Raw genomic sequence first — 17,840 nt, forward strand, 5'->3', positions numbered from 1 at the left:
GCAGTATTTCCGTCTTTGAGCCGTTTAACTTGAGGGAGGATTCTCCCATCCAAGTATGAACATCCACCAGACAGGAATTCAAAGTGTCCGGGTTGTCGGCCAGATGGGATAGGGAAACAACTAGCTGCGTATCGTCAGCATAGCTGACGATTTTGATGTCATAGGGGGAAACTACGTCCTCCAGGGGGGCCATGTAAACGTTGAATAGTGTAGGGCTCAACGAGGAGCCCTGTGGCACTCCACACTGGAGGGGAATTGATTTAGATCTCTCCGAGCCATCCCAAACCTGGTAAGTTCGATCCGAGAGAAAAGATCTCAACCACTGCAGAGCCACCCCAGACACCCCGACCTCAGCCAGCCGTTGTATCAACAACTGATGGCTCACGGTGTCAAACGCCGCGCTGAGGTCCAGGAGGATCACTGCCACTGATCCTCCTGAGTCTAGGATCCGTCTGGCCTCATCCACAACCGCCACGAGGGCCGTGTCGGTGCCCTGACCTGGGCGAAATCCAGTTTGAGATGGCCGAAGGAGACCATTCGACTCCAAAAAGGCTGACAACTGCTTGTTGGCCAGCCGCTCAGCAACTTTGCCGAGGCCTGGCAGCAATGAGATGGGCCTAAAGTTCGATAGGACCGTAGAATCCAGATTGGGTTTTTTTAACAGAGCCTTAACAACAGCCATTTTCCAAGTGGGTGGCACCAAACCCTGGGTAAAAGAGGCGTTCATTAGGTCTGTCACGGGGACTGCAATGGCCGCTGTTACCTGCTTAAGGAACTTCATGGGAACCGGGTCCATGGGGGAACCACTTTTAATCAAAGATAGAGTTTTGGCGGCATCGCTCACTGACGCTGGGCCAAAGGTGTCAAGGTCGAGAGCGCTCTCTCTGGCCTGAGTTCCCCCAATCTGCTTGCCATGGTCCTGAGATAGCTTAGGCTGGGGCAGGGAGTTCAAGATCTTCTCAATTTTTGTGTTGAAGAACTCCGCTAGTTCCGTGCTTTTTTGTTTGTCATGCATAGCAACCGGCTCTGGAACTTTGAGCAGTTCTCTAAGCACTCTGAAACTTTCCCTGGAAGAACTAGAAGCAGATTTAATACGGTCTTCAAAGAATAGGGCTTTCGCAAGTCGCAAAGCAGACTTATAGCCTCTCATTGCAGCACGATATTCTTCTCTCCTATGGTCTTCCCAGTTCTTCCTCCATAACCTCTCCATCCTTTTACATCCTTTCCTGAGGGTGCGTAGTTCTACAGAATACCACGGAGCCGAACCAACTCGTTTCTCCCTCTTTGAACTTTATTCAGCATTAAATGAAAAATTATTAAAGGACTCTATTTACAAGGGCCAATGGCCAGTCCAGATCAAAAGTCCTTGGGGGGGACACATGGCCACGTGTCTCCCCTAGCTTGCCTGCACATTAGAACCCTCAGGTTCGTTGACTGGGGGGGGGGGCATCATGTGGGGAAGGACCAGGCACCGCAGGGACAGGAAGTGTAAGGGTAGGTGTGGTGGGTGCAGGGACGGACGCCTCCACCACAGGGGGTGGGGCAGTGCCAAAGGTGGAGGTGAGCTCGGTGCTGCACACTTCTGCCAGGGCATCCAGAGTATCCCCTGCACCCAAAGAAACAACAGGCACAAAGGAGGGGGGGTCGGAGGGATGGGGTGCAGCGCTACTGGGGGAGGGGGTGGACAGGGGGGGACTCAACTCCCCTATCCGTGGAGTGCCTTGCCTGTTTGCAGGCTGGTGACCCAGTGGGGCTGAGGCCCAGCACAGCCAAGTAGCTCTCCTTGTCAGACTGTGTGGCAGGGGAGCCGAGGGGAGTGCCTTTGGAGGGACTGGGTAGTGAGGCATGCGGACTCAGACTGTGGCTGCGTGTATGCCTGTGTGCCCCAGACCCATTGGGTGTGCCTTTATCCCCCTGAGTGTGCGTGCCAGGAGGTGTGCGCCTGCCCTTACGTGTTTGTGTGCTGCCTGTGTCTGGTGGGGTGCGTGCTTGGGAATGTCTGGGTGTGCATGGGACAGGCATGGGAGTGGGAAGTGTGGATGGTGCAGGGGTGGGGGGGGACGAAGCGCTGCAGGAGACTCACTGCTGCCGTCAGTGAAGAGTCCGTTCACCTCAGCAACATCCTTTGGTCAGACATCGCTGCTGACATGCCCTCCATGAACGACACCATCTGTGTCAGCAGTGTGGTGTGGCCATGAAGGACATTCAGCATCAATGTCTGGCCAACCTGCAACTGCCGCTGAATGTCCACAGACTCTGCAGTGAGGGCAGCAGGGGGGACAAGGGCAGGGGGTGCGGTGCCTGGCACAAAGGAGACATGGTGGTGCCCTGCATGGACAGAAGGGACAGGAGCAACTGGGAGGGCGGTGATGGAAATGGAGGAGGTGGTGACAGATGTTGTGCTGCTGCCAGGTGTTGTAGCAGCCTTCGCCCCCTCGAGGAGTTCAGCCTCAGACCCGTCAGCGTCGTAGTCGGTGTCGCCACCAGACAGGTCCTCCGCCTGACTCCCCTCGCCCTCCGTGCCACTTGCTCCCGCAGACTCGCCAGCAGTGGTGGCACCGGTGCTGGATCCTTCCTCCAGGTCCGTGCAGGTGTCTCCCTCGGTGTCCTCCGATGATGCTGTGGGCAAGGTGAAGATACAGAAAATAATCAGTCACCTGTATACATCTGACACCTGAGTCCAAACAAAATATGTCACAGTGCATATCAGGAAATGAATCATGAGTAACATGTAGAATACTCCGCACATATGTAAGCCCTACACTCCCCAGTTGGTTGACCCACCATGCCACTTGGAAACAAGGAAAATTAGGACACAACAGCAAATAACCTGATATCGAATTATACTGAGAAGCTAGTGTCTGGGAACAGTTGAGCACAGCGAGACTATGAAGGCATGCCACCTCTTGTTCACTGTGAACGAAACAGTATTGGAGCACCCAAGGCCAAATAACAGACCTCAATGCTGAAGGTGTCCCCACACTCAGAGACCTGTGAGTACTTTGGAAACCCAAACGAAATACATTGTGATCCCTTGGAAATAACAACACTTTACATAATCTACATGTTTAGAATGTGTGAATGTGCCACTTTGTGAACAGAACACACATGTGCCTGTATAAAAGAAGTCACACAATGAGGTGCACACAAAACTACATTTACACAGTCGTTGTATGAGCTGCCAGCCTCATTCAAATAAGCCACTGTTAGGAAGAAATGGGGTTTCAGTAAGTAAATATACATGGCACCACGGCGGTCTGGATGACTTGACACTCGTAAGTTGGTATCAGCAACAACCAAGGACTTACCCAAATGCAACCACACTGTGGGAACATGGATATGTATAATCTCTAAACACATTTTTTCCTAACTATGCCTTTGTTTTAAATGTGCCAGCGTGTCCCAGAAAAGTGTAAAGGTGGTGTCTTGTGCACTTCCTTGGGAGACATCTGTCATGCAGGCACATTATTGTCCTTCACAACAAAACATAGAAGTCAAGCATTGAAAAAATTGAGACATGTTGACAAGTGTAGTGAGTGCCAAGGTACAAGACTTCTTGACTAACAACTTGAATCATGCCACCTGTCACATGGCCATCCGTACCATGATGACACAGTTGGCAACACATCTGACCCACTGCCTGTCATGTGGAGTGGCACACATGTCCAAACACAGGACAATGCATAAGCTAATGGGCCTGCAATTGTGTCGGAATAAGGAGCACCTGCACTGAGGAGACACCCTAATGGGAACCAAGAATGTCCACACAGATGTCAGCACACAAAGACCTAACTACGTAGCATCTGGACCACACACTGGTGCCAAAAATGGATGAGCAGGAACCATGTATTTTAACTTTTGACACATGCTGCACAGCACAAACATTAAACCCTGCACAACATGACTGGGTCACTGCATGTTGAGTGTCTGTCCAGACAATTATCACACACAGGTCAGACCTGGCAAGGAGACATAAGGTTTGGACATGTAGGCCTTGCCCGCACACACCCCCCATACCTGAGACAATGGGATTGAGACAGATCAAGAAGTTACACCTCTTAATCTGGGTTTACTAAAATGTGCATCAAGATTTCCTAAATGTACTCCACATCACCTCGTGAGGCTGTCAACACATATTTGTGACAAACAACCATCAACAGATAGTTGTATATAGACACACAGGCACTGCCCAGTGTGAGGATGCACAAGCCAAATGGGGTCACCCTGTACAGTGGACACATGTAGCACACTTTACATAAATACAAATGAGGCCAGGGAACAATGCCACAGAGGCCAACCTATGCTGAACACGCAGAGAATGGGCACAGTGTTGGATGACACACATGATTCCGAGGCAAAGGTGTCTCAGGGGACTGTAGTGGGTACACTGCTCATGGTCCTGGAATGATCTGACTGTAACATGAGCAACCGTCCCGGCACTATGCATATCTCCCACTCATGCACATCATGTCTGAGGCCACAACATCGGTCATGCATGCTGCAAGTCTGTTCATTTGAAACCTCACACTCCTATGTTGAGACTCAGCATCAGTGCCAACAAATATGGACCCCCAAATGACTGAACAGGACAGGGCACAGGCAAGGTACCAACACATGTCACAGACCACCCCACACATGATGCAGAAAGCAGGGTGCACTTGGATTAACTGGCAGCCTAGATGACCGTGTGCAATAGTGATTACACACAGACCAGGGAACACATGTCAAGGAGGGGAAGGGAGGAAGAACAGCACCGGTTGACTTGGGGGAACAGAATATGCACTGCACATATAAACCCTGGCAGTGTATCCAGGCGACTGAGCACTTCCAAAATCTGGTGACACACAACAAACACACATGTACCTACCCCCTCCTTGCTGCTGTCCCTCCTGTAACCGCCTATCCATGTCAGGGAAGACCACTGCCAGGACACGCTTCATCTGGTGGGTCAGGCGTCGGCGCCCGCCGTGGGGGCGTGGAGGTGAGTCCTTCAGCTGGACCCGGGCGATCCTCCGGGTCCAGCACCGGATGTCCTGCCAGCGTTTCCTCACTTGGGCTAGGCGCCGACTGCGACCCTCCACCGATATCACAGCCTTGACGGCCCGCTTCCATATCTTCCCCTTCTCGTAGGCAGTTACCTGTGAGGATGACAAAGTGAGACAACATCACTACACCTGCTCCATGTCACAGAGGCACACATTTTAACATCTTTGATATGTTGAACAGGGCATAGTATGCTGCCAACGAATAGCACCTTTGTCATAGGGACATTAGCCTCTGTGGAAGCCCCAATGCACTACATGGCATTGAAAGTACACAGGTGGCATGAGGGGTGCGACACACTCCCTGATCATGGCACACACTGTGCATCACAAGCAACACCAGGCTGATGGACAGCACCTCAAAGCAGTCACATGCCCCAGGCCACTGACGCAACCTCAGCAGAGTACACAGACACACACAGATCAATCACCTGCCATTGGCAACAGCGGATACAAACCTCACTCTGCACATGTGCCACTTGCCTGTGGGGTGTCACAGGTGTGGGGCTAGCTCAGCAAGTCAGACACACAACACGGCTTACTTCTCACATCAGATGGGTAGAGCTGTTGCCTCCTCCATGCAGCTGTGGTGCAACACTCCACATAGACACACACCCACATGACAAGGAACATTCACATACATCAATGTCCAGGGGGTGTTCACATCATTTGGACACTCTCACCACAGCTCCACTCAACTCACACACATCTGTGGGTACAGTCACCTGTCACACCGGGGGGACCACTGAATCACCTCAGGACTATAGAACAAAAATGGCCCAAAGGATTAGCCAGGCTGAATGTGCCATGCACTATGCAGTGAACGTCACAGTAAGCACAATGCAAGTGAAGAGTGCACACATGAACTACATCATGCTCTACATGAGAGACATAAGACATTCCCCCCCTGGGACCCACTTTAAACAACATTGCATGTCTGTCACGCCTGAACACAATGCCAGAAGTGACAGTCACAAAAAAGGTGCACAGTCAAAGGTAGTGGAGTCAGCACTCACCTGCTCCCCTGGTCTCCCATACAGGCTGGGGTACTGTGGGAGGATGACATCAAGCAATGCCTCATTCTCCTCATGGGTGAAAGGCTGGGCCCTCTCCACAGACCTTGACATGGTGCCAGAGGAAGCACAGACAGCAGCAGTGGTGTCGACTGAAAAGTTGTGCAGGTAAGTGCCCTCTCATGGCTTCTGCCTGACTTATATCTGCCTTGCTGGGGTCTTTCATTTACAGGAGTACAGTGATTGGTCAGACTCATTTGCATCCTACATTTCCTCCAATCCCTTTAAACATACACCGGTGTAAGCATTTGCATTGTTCAAATTAGCAGCATCATGTCAAGTCAACAACCACTTTGCAACAATGTATTTTGTGGCCAACTGACTTTTCAAGGCCACCTGATGGAAAAATTTGAACATAAAACTCGGTATCCATGACAACCAGCATGCATTTAGGGACTAAAACCTGTCCCTTATGTGTCCCCTATGTAATTTTCAAATCCCCACACAGGTACGGTGCGTTTCACACATACGCGTAGGCACTGGGAGTACACGTACGTGTACTGAGGTAGTACAAGTACGTGTACTACCAGTGCCTACACGTACGTGTACACGTACGTGTACTGAGGTAGTACACGTACTTGTACTACCAGTGCCTACACGTACGTGTACACGTACGTGAACGCACTAGTTGTACACGTACGTGTACTGAGGTAGTACACGTACGTGTACTACCAGTGTCTACACGTATGTGTACACGTACGTGTATGCACTAGTTGTACACGTACGTGTACTGAGGTAGGATACATACGTGTACTACCAGTGCCTACACGTACCTGTACACGTACATGTACTGAGAGTGTCTACATGTACGTGTACTACCAGTGTCTACACGTACGTGTACGCACTAGTTGTACACGTACGTGTACTGAGGTAGTACACGTACGTGTACTACCAGTGTCTACACTACCAGTGCCTACACGTACGTGTACACGTACATGTAGGCACTGGTAGTACACGTATGTGTACTACCTCAGTACTCGTACGTGTACAACTAGTGCCTACACGTATGTGCCCACGTACGTGTAGGCACTAGTTGTACACATACATGTACTGAGGTAGTACACGTACGTGTACAACTAGTGCGTACACGTACGTGTACTGAGGTAGTACACGTACGTGTACTACCAGTGCCTACACGTACGTGTACACATATGTGTAGGCACTGGTAGTACACCTACGTGTACTACCTCACTACACGTACGTGTACAACTAGTGCATACATGTATGTGTACACGTACGTGTAGACACTACCTCAGTACACGTACGGTTACAACTAGTGCCTACACGTACGTGTACACGTACGTGTAGGCACTAGTTGTACACGTACGTGTACTGAGGTAGTACACGTACGTGTACAACTAGTGCCTACACGTACGTGTACTGAGGTAGTACACGCATGTGTACTACCAGTGCCTACACGTGCGTGTACAGGTACGTGTAGGCACTGGTAGTACACGTACGTGTACTACCTCAGTACACGTACGTGTATGCACTAGTTGTACACGTACGTGTACTACCTCAGTACACGTATGTGTACAACTAGTGCCTACACGTACGTGGGCACATACGTGTAGGCACTAGTTGTACACGTACGTGTACTACCTCAGTACACGTACGTGTAGGCACTAGTTGTACACATACGTGTACTACCTCAGTACACCTACGTGTACAACTAGTGCGTACACGTACGTGTACACGTACGTGTACACGTACGTGTAGACACTGGTAGTACACGTACATGTACTACCTGAGTACACGTATGTGTACAACTAGTGCGTACACGTACGTGTAGACACTGGTAGTACACGTACGTGTAGGCACTCTCAGTACACGTACGTGTACACGTACATGTATATGTATGTGTAGGCACTGGTAGTACACGTATGTGTTCTACCTCAGTACACGTACGTGTACAACTAGTGCGTACACGTACGTTTAGACACTGGTAGTAGACGTACGTGTACTACCTCAGTACACGTACGTGTACAACTAGTGCGTACACGTACGTGTACACGTACGTGTAGACACTGGTAGTACACGTACGTGTACTACCTCAGTACACGTACGTGTACAACTAGTGCGTACACGTACGTGTACACGTACATGTAGACACTGGTAGTACACGTACGTGTGCTACCTCAGTACACATATGTGTACAACTAGTGCCTACACGTACGTGTACACGTATGTGTAGGCACTAGTTGTACACGTACATGTACTGAGGTAGTACACGTACGTGTACAACTAGTGCCTACATGTACCTGTACACGCACGTGTAGGCACTGGTAGTACATGTACGTGTACTACCTCAGTACACGTACGTATAGGCACTAGTTGTTCACGTACGTGTACTACCTCAGTACACGTACATGTACAACTAGTGCCTGCACATACGTGTACGGAGGTAGTACACGTACGTGTGTACGTACCGTAACACACGTGCTCCTACAGCACCAGTACTATAGTGATACGGACCGTACACACGCCCTCAGAGCATGTGTACGGTGCGTTTCACACGCTTACACTGGTGATAGGGTGGCGCACACATAATCAATGGAGGTGTCAGACTCACACAAAGCTGTACACCAAGTCATTGTCATTGCAGTCCTTCATGTGCAGGGCCTAGGTGTGTCAGGCAGTGATATTGCACATGTCTCCTCATGTTTAAGCACAATAGATGTGTGATGACCTGTGTACACATGTCATGTGTGATGGGGCACTATGTGGCACACTTCCCCTTCACACTTTTCACATGTGTGCATGTAGTACAAACGTGTCAAGCACAGCATCACTGATATGGCACAGACACCAACAACCACAAATGTCCCATGATGCCAGGGACAGGGACACTGATAACTGACATTTAACGACCAGCATGCCACGATGTGACTAGGTCATGTGTGTGTCATGTGTTCCCATGAGCTGGCAGTTGGTGTCCCGCCAACTGCATCTGCTGTTGCTGCATCCAACATGTGACCGTGTGTAGATGGGCATGGCACACATCTACGCACACCATGCCACATGTGGAATCCCACGTAACGTGTGTCTGTATGCATTGAACATGGTATTTCGACATGAGGACATATCTGCGTTGTCTCAATGTCGGTGTTTTCAGTTTTCACGTGTACCACTTCATCGCAATGTGTGTGATCTGTACATTCGACCTTCCATGTGACCTGTGCGTCTAGCTTGCCGTCAGCTGTCTGTATGAGATGACATCCTTCAAATGCAGATATGTGGATGTATGTCACTCCTGTGATGTCTCTGGCTGTTCACTTACACTGGCCCACAGTTCGTTCCAGGGCATGTCATGTAGACTTGCCAATCAACGGGTGTAGCTGGCTTTTCGTAGGAGTATCACCTGGCTGGCATACGTGTCCTGGATGTATTGCACAGTCCAGACTCTATATTTAGCAGATGTGTATTAGCAGTTGAGCATGTGCTCAGTTCATTGACATTGATGTTATTATGTCCTCACTCTTCGTTATTCATTCCAATTTTCTGCAGGGCACCGCCTCCCCCCGATCAATGCCAGACTTGGGTGCCATGAGGGAACGTGACTGCATAAGACGTTACAGATTCTCTCAACAGTTGATTGAGGACTTTACCGCCAAGCTGGAACCACACCTCCAACCGCGACACAGGTATCCTACTGCGCTGACCCCCAAGATGAAGGTGATGGCAGGTCTACATTTTTTTGCCACTGGTACGTTTCAATTCACCATAGCTGATGTTGGTGGCATGTCTCAGACGATGTTCAGCCGTGTCCTGCATGATGTTTTAGAAGCCATGTTGGAGCACCTGGATGAATTCATCCATTTTCCGACTCCTGAGCAGTTGACAGGTGTCAAGGGTGATTTCTATGCCCTGGGAGGGATGCCCCATGTAATAGGGTTCATTGATGGGACACATGTGGCTTTGGTACCACCACAGGCACAGGAGGTAGCCTATCGCAACCGTAAACATTACCACTCCATTAATGCCCTTGTGGTGTGTCTTGCTAACATGCTGATTTCCCATGTCTGTGCACGTTTTCCAGGGTCAGCACACGATGCCTACATCATGAGGCGTAGCAGGGTGCCACAAATGATGCTGCGGCTGCACAACGAATGAGCATGTCTTGTTGGTGGGTATACTCTGTTTGTCCTGTGTTTAGTGCTATCTTTGGATCTTACGGCTTCTCCTGACCCACTTCTTTACATGATGTTTCCATGTAGGGGACTCTGGCTATCCCAACATGCCATGGCTGATGACGCCTCTCCGCAACCCAAGAACAGCTGCAGATCACCGGTACAATGATGCACACGGGCAGACCAGGCGAGTGATTGAGAGGACGTTTGGCCTCCTGAAGAGCCGATTCCGGTGCCTTCACAAGACAGGTGGGTCCCTCCCATATGCACCGGCGAAGGTCTGCAAAATCTTCCTCGTGTGCTGCATGCTGCACAACATGGCAGTGGAGAAGGCAGTGCCACTCATCCTGGATCCGGATGAGCAGGAACATCCACCCGTGGAGGATGAAGGGCTTGGTCACAAGGCAAGTGAGGAGGAGGAGGAGGAGGACATCCGGAGTTAGCTCATACGCAACTTCTTCTCATGATGGTGAGCGACTGGGTCTGAGTGTGCACGCTTGGAGCCTTGTGTGGCAGGTGTTGCAATGTGTGTGTCCAGCTGACTGTATGCTAAGTGACTTAGAGGTGTGTTCTGATGTGTCACTCGAGTGATGATGTCATTCCACACATCTTAGCTGAGACACTACATTTTGATTTTGCATGGTGACAACATTATTCATGTAGAGTAAATGACCATGTGTGCGGATAACAATCTTTTCAAAGACTTCTTGTGTGTCTGTCATCCCCAGGGTCTTGCGCATGTTGTCTGCTCGTGTCATCGTTGGCCTCCTGCTATTCCTCATGAGTATTGCAACGTATGCTGAATCAGCGTTCCATGCACGGACATGTTGAAAATACATATTGGGTAAGGATTGCAGCAAGGCATTTTTGGGGTGGTACGTGTTTGGAATGTGTGGGGACTGCTCCTGTGCATGTTGTGTTACCATGCATACATGCCGACTCGCTATGGGGCACATGACATGTAGCATGACTCGCAGGAATTGATAGTCACCCTTCGTGACAGTCATCTGTAATGGTCTGTGGATTCTGATGAAGGCATCAATGTGTGTTAAACTTCCCTCAGACACATACGGGATGCTACAGGTGGACATAGTGTGGGACATCCCCATAAGAGGCTCAATGGGGAATTGCAGCCTCTCCGTGTGCAGCAGGGGGTGTTTGGCTCACCCCCTTCACTTGTGTGCCAGTTCATTTGGATTTACAACATCTGTGTTGTGAAGAGGGTGTCCAGTGTAGGTCCCACATTTTCAGCCAAATTACCTGGTAGTCTGTTCATATTGATGCATTTCCCTTAGTGTGAGCCTGAGTAATAAAGGTGTTCCTCACCCTCCAAGGTGCCTCATCTCTGTCAATGCAGGTCTCTTGCCACTTTGCATGCGCCATAAACACTGGCATAGTTGTAAAATATAGTGCATATGAGTCTATGTGTAGTTTAGCAACATGCATGCAGTTCTTAATGGATTAGAATCTGTATTGTGCATGAAGTCCATGGTTGTGCATGTATTTGGGAATGTTGGTCCCGCCAACGGGCCATCAACACTTGCTGAGGGTGTGTCTCCTGTGCGCAGCTCGGCCTTCAGTTTCATGATCATGTGTCAGTCATCTTTGGTGATTGTGCATCCATTTTCTCTGGGTGTGTCATGGGTAACCGCACACTAAATCCTTTACATGCGCCTGTTGCAGTTGTCCTTTCTGACATCCTTGTCTTCGTGTGCAACTTTTGGCATAGTTTCCAGGACATGCCACCTGCTGCTGCGGCCCCTGCAGCAAGGGCCCACGAAGTTCCCGGATTCGGCAACACACACGCCTCAAAGATGCTCCTCCCTTCCTCCCTCCACCCATTCATTTGTCATCAGCTTGTCTGTGCCACTGTTGTGGCCACGCGGTGCCAAAGGCAGGACCGTCAGCGCATGCAACGTGCACATTGCATGACCCTCATGTCCTTGCATGACCCACATCACACTACAGTCTGATGTTGCAGCCACCCTCCAAGCAATGTCCATCCAACAATCAACTGCCTGCTCTCAGGCATACCCTAAGCGCACACATGACACATTTGCATGCTGCGTGTGCTACTCCAACTGCCTACACAGCGCTGCCCCGCCTTCCAGGCCCTGTCACACCAACCAGGTCATGTCCCTCCTACTCCCCACCGGCTCCGAACACCAGCAAGGCCATGGGAGTGGGACTCAAGCCTTCAGCATGTAGTATAGTGGCATCATCTGGCACATGGCCTAGGGGTCATCTCTTAGCGTGTCAATCTTCAATGTGTCTAGGACCCCCCTCTCCACCATCACATGCATACAGAACCTCATCATCACCTCGTATGCCATTGACAGCCAGGTGCTCCTCACCCTCACCAAAGACGCAGCCATTGCCAGTTCCAACATTCAAGGAGGCATGAGGTCCATTGATGAATGGCTGAACATCAGCCACCTGAGGCTGGACTTGTACAGGACTGAGGTAATCATCTGAGGATTGTCCCCTTGCAGCTGGGTCACCTCCTTGTGTCCCACCCACCAGGGCCCTGCACAAGCACCCAGTGGCCACGCACACAAGATGGTGTGCATCATGGATTCGACGCTCACATTTGCATGCAAATCACCAGCATCTGTACCTCATGCTGCAACAGCCCCTGCATGATGCACATGATCCACAGATAGATCCACTCCAAGGAAAGACAGACCATCCCCCAGGTCCACAACAACAGCCGTGTCAACGACTGCCCCGCCCTCTACAGAGCAAGTACATCCAAACTCCCGGGAAACTTGTCCACATCCAGGGTGCATCTGCACACCTCAGCGTCAACATCCCGCGCCCCAGCCACATCACCGTCCACCAGAGATAACTGCAATGGATCACTGTCTGCTGCAGGATGACCTTCAGACTCCTCACCTACACTCAGGAGGCAGGCCACAACCCCAGACCCCAAACCAACCTTGGCCGTCTGTCATCCGAGACCCCGTTGTGCCAACTCCATGCATCCAACCTTGCCCTGGCCACCATTCTTCACATCCACCGTACTCCAGCATGCAGGACATAGTTCTCCTACCTGGCAAGACATACCTGCTACTCCCTCTCCGGAAACATCCACATGAGCCATGATAACTACACCTTCATGATTCTCTTCCCAATTGGTCTGTCCGCACAGTATTGCAAGCCCCCCCTCAGCAGCTTGAGGCCATCACGGGTGAGTATTGTGCTCCATGTCTGTATTGTATAATACATTGTGACCCATGTGTGTCCTGTACCAGACTCAGATCCCAGGTTATGATGGAGTTAGTTCAACACTCAGGCATAGTTTGACATTTCCCCACACGTAGGTTGTGTACTCATGCAAAATGACTGCAACATCAAATTAAAGAAATTAAGATTTATTCTCGGTGGGGGGCGTGTTTAGTGTGGACATATAGGTGCTGTACAGTGTGCATGGGATCCAAAGTTCACAGGGGGAGATGGGATCCTTGTCATTTGGAGTCATCAGAGTCCAGACCACAGTGTTGGTCATCATTGGTCAGACTGTGACCAGCAAGTCCATGTGGCAGAGAATGTCATTGGATGAGGTGCTACTGTTGCGCATGAGGGCCAGGTGCCAGGCCAGGTGACCTGGGAGATGGGGATGGTCCGCTGCCTCTCACGGTCTTTTCCGTGGATGACCCACCTTCCTCTGGGCACCCTCAGATGCAGGCTTTGACGATGTCTGTGACGCTCCATCGGACAATTTCTCCTTCTCCTCCCTCCCTGTGGCTGGTGGTGGTCTTCGCCTGGGGGCACAGGGAGGGTTGCCCATGTTGTCGGCGATCCGACGGAGTGAACGGCTTATGTCCGATTGCACCGCCAGGAGCTCAGCCAGTCTTGCCTCCATCCGTCCTTGGTGTTGTTGTTGACTGGCGTGTTGCTCGGCCTGCTGGTTCTTAATCTCGTTGAGGGTCGCCACTACCTGGCTGATGCCCCTGGTGTCACGCCAGTATGTGTACAAGATGTGGCGTATGTGTGACATACCGGTTCCCTCAGCTGGCTGGTCAGGTTCGTGCCTCCGCCTGCCTCCACTCCCACCACCCCTGCCCACACGAGCCTGGCCTGCCATTGTGGGCACATCGGGTCTACGGGACCCCTGAGGGATGGCATTTGCAGGGTTGTCTGCCTCCTCCTGGGTGCCCGGAGAACCTTGTCCCTCCAGGTCAGACTGGCTCAGTTGTTCTGTGCGTGCAGGGCTCCTGGGTGTCTCCTGGGATGTGGCAGGAATGGGGGTGGTGGTTGGCACAGATGTACCTGAAGCAGGTGCTGCAGGGGCTTGGGCACCAGAGGGTCCAGGTTGGTTGGGGTCATCCACGGAGTGCTGAGAGTCGTCGCTGCCAGTGGGATCATCTTCCTGCCGAGCCTGGGACTGTGATTCTTCCCCCCCAGTGTTGGGGGGAGATCCATGACGTTGCCCTGTGTGTGAGAGAGAGACAATGTTAATGCTGTTTCATGCAACATCCATGTTTCATACATATTCAAGTTGGCACAGTTCCTCCAGGTAGTTGGATGTGCCTAGCATTCCTCTCAATGTTCACTTGTGGATGGCTATGTTTCAGGGGACAGATTGATATGTTCTCCTGAGTGTTTGACATGTAGCTTTGTGGCTTGGATGCATATTTGGCTATGGATTGATCTTGTCAGTACTTAGCCAGTCCCTGTGCATTGAGCATGGTGCATGGGTATGTACCTGGGCCATATGGGCTGGGGGCAATGGTGTCTGCTTCTGAGTTGAACAATGTGTTTTGTGAGCCCCACCCTCCCAGCATCACGGACATCCAGTTTGGGGTTTGTTGTTCGTGTAGCCTGGGACATGGCATGGCCTTGCTTTGTGAATGGGGCATGGACATGTTAGTGGCATGAGCGTTGTTTTTTAATGTGGTTGTGTCCGGTGAGGGCTTGGGGGTAGTTGCGTGCATTTGGTGTAGTTGGGGTGTGGATGCCATTCCCCCATGTTACGCAAGTTGTTTGTGTACTCACCAGGCTCTGCCATTCCTTCGACTCCGTGTACTCCCACCGGCAGAAGCAGGGCCATCACCTTCTCCTGCCAGGGATGGTAATGTACCGGTCTGCGGGGCAGCCCACCTCCAGTGATGTTGCTCTGGGCGTAGTCCTCGTTCATTTTGTGCATGACTGCCCTCCGCAGATCGTACCACCTGGCTTGGCATTCATGCCTGGTCCTCCTGATGGGCGCAACAGCATTCACCCTATCGACAATCCTCTGCCAACTGCGTGATTTTTCAGCTATGCTGGTCTGTCTGACCAATGTTCCAAAGAGCTGTGGCTCGACTCTGATGACTTCGTCGACAAGGATGTCCAGCTCCTCCCTTGTGAACTTTGGATTCTTGTCTGTGGGCATGGTGTGGGGTGTGGGTGTGGATGGTTGTGGGTGTGTGGGTGTGAATGTGACGGTGTGGGTGTGAATGTGAAGTGGGGGTCTGTGTGAAGGAGGTTGTGTGAAGGTGTGTAAGTTAAGGTGTATGGGTGCAGTTGTTTGTGTGTGGTGTCTGTCAGCAGTGGGTCTGTTGCAAAGGCTCATGGTTTGTGTGTGTGGGCCCTTTTTATTGGTCCATTTGTGGGTGTGGCTGGGTTTGAAATTTTGGTGGGTGTATTATAAGAGGTGGTTGTGAGTTTGGGCCTCTGTTTGCCTGTTTGGATGCGCCAGGTCAGTCATTTAGATGTATTTTCTCATGTAGACATGTTTTGTGGTGTTGTGCGAGTCGAATTGACCCTCCTTGTGCTGTTTTACAGTGTCCTGGTTATGTACGAGTCGTTATGTAAGGTGCTTGCATACGCTGTTGTTGTACAGTGCTCCTCACATATGCAATGTTGTTGTAACGGTTCGTACATACGCAATGCTGGGGTACGGCGCTGGGGTACAGTGCGTACAGGTACGGGGCTAGGGTACAGTGTTGGGGTACGGCGCTGGTGTACGGTGCGTACAAGTATGGGGCTGGGGTACGGTGCGTACAGGTATGGGGCTGGGGTACGGTGTTGGGGTACGGCACTGGGGTACGGTGCGTACAAGTAGGGGGCTGGGGTACGGCGCTGGGGTACGGTGCGTACAGATACGGGGCTGGGGTATGGTGTTGGGGTACGGCGCTGGGGTACGGTGCGTACAAGTACAGGGCTGGGGTACGGGGCTGGGGTACGGTGTTGGGGTACGGCGCTGGGATACGGTGCGTACGAGTACGGGCTGGGGTACGGCGCCGGTGTAGGGTGCGTACAAGTACAGGGCTGGGGTATGGTGATGGGGTACGGTGCGTACATGTACGGGCTGGGATACGGTGTTGGGGTACAGCGCTGGGGTACGGTGCGTACAAGTACGGGGCTGGACTACGGTGGTGGGGTTCGGCGCGTACACGTACGGGGCTGGGGTACAGTGCGGACATGGGGGGGTACGGTGCTGACATACGGGGGTACGGTGCTGACATATGCGGGGGGGGGGCTGTACGACTCGTATCCCCGGCACAATTTGCCCCGGATATGAGTGGTACTGCGTTCGCTCCGTACGGGTCATTTTCCATGCGCTTGGGTTTTCGGAAGGGCGGTGCGGATTGTACTTGCACGCTCGGACTTCAGTTTTACGATTTGTACGTGAAACTGTCCGACTCCCTCTCGTACCCTTTTCCCATAGCGATTCGTATGTATTTTTCACATACGAATCGTACGTCACCGTTTGTACGGTACTTGTACGATTCGAACGTAAAAAAATACGGATGCGAGTCGTACGGGGAAAAAAAATACAGGATCGGAATCGGCACCAAAATATTAACAATGTTCAATTTTTTTTTCCAGCTTTAAACCTTCAAACAATAAGAAAAAAACAAAGCAAAACAAGGTAATTTCCACATCAATAATTATTTACATTTTAAACTGTACTGAAATTATTTTCTAGAAAACAATATTTTATCTCCCACACAAAGAGACATATAACAGGTGAATAAAATGATTATACTTGAATAAGAAATGTTGACAGATAAACACAAATTTAAGTCTTGGCATCAAAAAAAATTAATTGTTTATAATTATAAAACATGATTGTATTGTTCCTTAACCAAAAATATGCGATTATATTTAAGAGAAATTATGTAACAAATTTTTAATAGACTAACATTAATTTTCTGTGATCTTCTTCAGACCACAAAACAACACAAAATATTAAATAAAAGGAAGAAACAACCTAAACAATTTTATAAAGGTAAGATTAGAAAAACAAATGCCAACAAATATAAAGAACTATGCTATTCTCACTAGGAAACTTCACCAGTTAAACTACATATATCTAATAAAACTCAAAATATGTTTTTATTTTCAGAAACACAGAAAACCACAACTAATGGGTATATTCACAAGAACGGGTGATGATAACTACCGCAAGTAGCTTAACACAACTCTCAACATCTCAGCCTATCGCGGGAAAATTACGCCGTGCCAACCAAGTATTCACAATGCGGCGGTAGCATGCGATAGTCACCAGATAATGCGGCAAATGGCCGCGCATAAATCAACGCCACGCCGCAAAAATGAACGCTAAAAATCATGAGATGAAGCCAATCGCGGTACAAAAAGTAGCG

This window comes from Triturus cristatus, chromosome 8 (genome assembly GCF_964204655.1).
Source record: "Triturus cristatus chromosome 8, aTriCri1.1, whole genome shotgun sequence".
Taxonomy (NCBI): Eukaryota; Metazoa; Chordata; class Amphibia; order Caudata; family Salamandridae; genus Triturus; species Triturus cristatus.